Source organism: Lynx canadensis, chromosome A3 (assembly GCF_007474595.2).
Source record: "Lynx canadensis isolate LIC74 chromosome A3, mLynCan4.pri.v2, whole genome shotgun sequence".
NCBI lineage: Eukaryota > Metazoa > Chordata > Mammalia > Carnivora > Felidae > Lynx > Lynx canadensis.
The window spans coordinates 104,147,527-104,151,984 of record NC_044305.1 but is presented as its reverse complement, the minus strand read 5'-3'; positions in this window follow the sequence as shown (position 1 = coordinate 104,151,984).

Below are 4,458 nucleotides of genomic sequence, written 5' to 3'. Positions count from 1 at the left end.
CCCGCGCGCGGGTTAAGAGTAGGGAGCCCGGGGTCGAAAAGGGAGGAGCCCTGGTCACCGCCCGCCCCGTCCCCGCCCAGGTCCCCGGTGCGCGCCGCGGGCGCCGCCCTGCCCCACCTGGAGAGCGCGCCGCGGGCTTGCGGAGTTGGAGGCGGGAGCCTGACTCCTGCGACCCTCTCCGGCGCCACCTCCCACCCGGAGGGGGACAGAGCTACTTTGGCGAGGCGCTTTGCACGCTTTGCACGTGGTCACCATCCCTTGAGAAAAACAACCGTCAATAACTAGGCCCCGCAAACTTCCCATTGTGACACCCCTAGGGCCACCTCTGCTTTACCTGTTCTTAAGTTGGTGTCCTTCATCTTACCTCTGGGCGCGTTGATCCGCGCGACCTTCACGTTCAGGCTCAAGGTGGGAAGAGTAACCCTCGGCTGCAGGCTGGCGGTCTGCAGGGGCGTCGAGACGAGCTCTCCCACCCACCCCTTCTCCCGTCTGAGCGTAGGGGGCTGCTCTCCGCGGTGTGACCCCTGGGGGAGGGCTGCTGGTGGTGGTGCTGGGGCAAGTCCGCATTGAATTTAAGGACAGAAAGGAGCCCTTTAGAGCAAATTTATCCCCTTCTCTCGGAGCAGGTATCCCGGGGCTCTGTGGGTGGGAGGACTCCTCCTCGCCATGTCCTCTGACTGCCTGGATTGTGTGTGTGTGTGTGTGTGTGTGTGTGTGTGTGTGTTTCTGGATTATGATTTATTTATTTATTGATTGATTGCCTTTATTTTAAAACAGGTATCAGACTCCAGTAGTTGCCCATTTATTTTAATTTAGATACTGAGTGTTCTTCTTCAAATCCTAAGGCCCAAAATCTCAGACTTCCCGGTGCGTCACCCACAGCAGATAGCAGGGCACAGGGCTCCCTCTTCCCAGTGGGACCTTCCGTCTTTCCCCTCTATACAGCTTTTTCTCCCAGTCCCTACGGGGAGACGTAAATTCTTGGACACACTTTCCAAAGCAAAAAGCCATGCCCATGAGCTGTTCATTCTGACTATTCATGGAGAGACACCAGGCAATTGAAATGAGAAAATCCCACTGTGCCCCTGCGAGCCTTGGGGCTGCTGACTTTGGTGGCTTGAGTCCCAGGGTGCCATTGTGGCCTCCACCAGGTCCCCCAGGGCCAGGACCTCTCCCGGCCAAGGTCAAGAAGAGGCTTTGACCTCTCTGAACCTCTGACCTCTCTGAACACTTCATCTTACCCGTAGTCCTTTGCTTGATGTTTATTTTCCTGACCACACTCTACCTTCTGCAGGGCGTCCGCCACCGCCATCCCCCATCTGCCTGCTTCCTTCCCTGTTGTATCATATCTTTGGTGCCTAGCCAAGAACCCAGCCCATGGTAAGCACCCCAAAAATGTTTATCCCATGCCAGGATGGACCCAGCCTTCTCTGTGCTGACTGCCCAAGGAGGAAATGAAATGACTCTGAACATAAAGAGTATCAGTAAGTAGAGACAGGTCTGTCTTCATTTCGCAGCAGAGCTTCTGGGGGGTGCTCTGAGCCACTTGCTGATGGTTTAGGTGGTTCATATTTGTAAGAAGCCCAGGACATACTTTGGTTCCCAGCAGGGTATGAAAAAACAACCTCGGTCACTAATAACTCACTGCAATGTCTGTGGTCGTGGCACAGTGGGTGTGAATGTGGGGGTCAGTCTGGGTAGAACTGGGGCTTCTGTCAAAGTAGTAACATGGCCTAGAGTGGGTTTCTGCAAAGTAGAAAATGACAATTGCGACACCATCCTGGGGGCACAGGAGGTTACTTCCAGCTTGTGTGCCAGGGGAAGGAATCGGGAGGAAGGTGAGGGACATTTTTAGGGAAAGATTCATGGGACAGGAATTGCCAATAAGCAATGTGATTTGCTGTTGAGGACTTAGAATGACTCCTGTTTTACTGATGAAGTATGGAGGCTCAGAGAAGTTAATAGCTGCCCAGGGCCACACAGCTGGTGACTGGTAGAACTCAGCCTTGAACCTGAATGATGCTGTGTCTCCAATGCTGCAAACATTTGATTAAGACAATACTTAAGATGGGCAATTGCCAACCAAATGCCATGCTCCATTCAGGCACCCAAATCTAGTCTTAGTGGTCATCTTGAGTGTGGCAGTGGGCACCTATTCCCTGGGGGATCTCTGCCTGTCTGACAGGGCTCTGGACTTTTCTTCCCTGACTGGATATACAAGAATGGAAGTCCTGATCTGGGTTTACGGATAGAAAAGCTGGATGAAGGTCGGAATTCAGAGAGCTCCCCTGGGCCAGCACTTATCTCAAGGGATTTTATTTTCATAGTCACCCCACCGCCCCACATTTCCACCCATGGCATGAAGCAGTGAGGGCAGCTCCTGGGCGGAGGAATTAATGGCAGTCACAGCTGCCTTGGCCCCAGGAGAGCAGAGGGAGCTATCATTGCTGATGGCCTACTAAGCGCCCAGCCCTGCCATGTGCACGTTGCCCACTTGACCTCCATTTGACCCCACCGAGCCCTTCCAGTAGGTGTCATCCCACTATAAAAGCTCAGAGTGGACAGGAAATGTGCCCAGACCACACGGAAGGCAGCTGGACCTCCTGACTCTAGAAGGCAGACTGTCCCCACTACCTCCACGCCTACTGAATAAAATCGACACATTTCAAAACTAGAGGTGGCAGTTGCCCATCAGAGAGCTGTCCTTTGGTGGGCGGATGGGCACCTGTGCTCCGTTGCCTCCAGTGACAACAAACCACGGCCTGTGATCTCTTTTGTTTGCTCCCAACCTCTTCTAGGTCCATGTTTCCTAGCGCCAGGGAGACGTGGTGGTCCCCCACCACCTGAGAGAGTCATCGCCAGGCTCTGAGATTCTGAGCACAAAGCAGGGGCCGGCATTGTCTAGTTGTCAAGGGCGCAGGCATGGAGGGTGGACTGTCTCTAAAGAGGGGGGATAGAGGGGCGCCTGGGTGGCTCAGTCGGTTGAGCGTCTGACTTTGGCTCAGGTCATGATCTCATGGTTCAGGGATTCGAGCCCCACGTCGAGCTCTGAGCTGACAGCTCGGAGCCTGGAGCCTGCTTCGGATTCTGTGTCCCCCTCGCTCTCTGCCCTCCCCTTCCGGTGCTCTCTCTCTCTCTCTTTCAAAAATAAACATCAAAAAATTTTTTTAAAAAAGAGGGGAGGTAGAGTCCCTGCTCCCTATGTGACTTCCACCCAAAGTAATGTAACGGACTGGGCCAACACTGGGCGCCTTTCCTGTCCCTGCAGGCTCCAACCCGAGAGGTGGCATGCTGGCCAGTTGCCCCACAGCCAGGGTGCGGTGGACACAGCCTCCCCTTTCTGAGCACCTCTTGGGTGTCCTGAAGATGTAACAGTAGAGTGGATAAAGGCCCCTACCCTCGGTCGTCCCATTAATACCAGTTCAGTAAGCACTGGGCAACAGGGATAGCATGGGAGCAGGGCAGCCATGACCCCTGCCCTTTTGAAGCTTCTGTAGCACAGGGGACAGACCAGCCAAACGCCGCATAATAAATGTGTAATGAAGTTTGGGGCTGGAAGGACAGTGCAGGGAGCCCCAAGAGCACGTGCCAGTGCCGTCTGGCTTGGCCTGGGGGTCAGGGGAGCTGGTGAAGGAGTGAGTGAGCAGTGGTTGCCTAGGCGGAGGGGAAGAGAGCTTCTCTGCTGAGGAACAGTGGGTGCCAGGCCCCTGGCTGTTTCCTGGAGGGGTCGCAGGCACTCTCTGACACTGACAGGGCTGTAGGTAAAAATAAGGAAATCCATAAGACGAGTCCAAGGTACTGAGGTAGGCACAGGAGGTAGAATGCGAACAGCCGCAGGAGTCCAAGGCAGAGGGAAATCGGCACAGGCAGCAAGTTCTGGAAGAGGAAGGCGGGACGGAAGCCAACAAGGGAGTGAGGAGAGAGCCCCTGTGGAGAAGAGGGGGAAGAGGGCAGGCTAAGGGAGCATCAAGAATGAGTCCTGTGAGGCCCGTTGAGTCCTTTGATTTCTGTGGGGAGCAGGTCAGCGCTTGGGGCAGAGCTGGTAAGGCCAAGGGCAGGCTGGGCATCGGAGAAAAGAGGCAAAATTCAGAGGGTCGAAAGCATACATCAAGCTTCATCATTTCCTCCCGCTCAGCCCAGAGAGTGACTGGGCTCATTGTCTCTGCCCCTTAGTGGGACTGGACCCTGCACCTCTCCATGAGAGCTCACAATCTGCCTGGGCATTTACACCCAGAATTTGGCCCAAGTTACCTGAAATATCAGTGAACTTCAGATGCACAGAACAGGGCTGGGCCAGTGGCTCTTTGGAATGTTGTCTTGGCAGGTCCAGGGCTGGCCTGCTCCCAGCTTAGCACTTCCTTCGAGGTTCCACTTACAACACCCCTCCGATAGCCTTTGCCACACAACGTGTTTCTTAGACGGGGAAGCAGTTTTTGAGTAAATATCAGAATTGGGCAG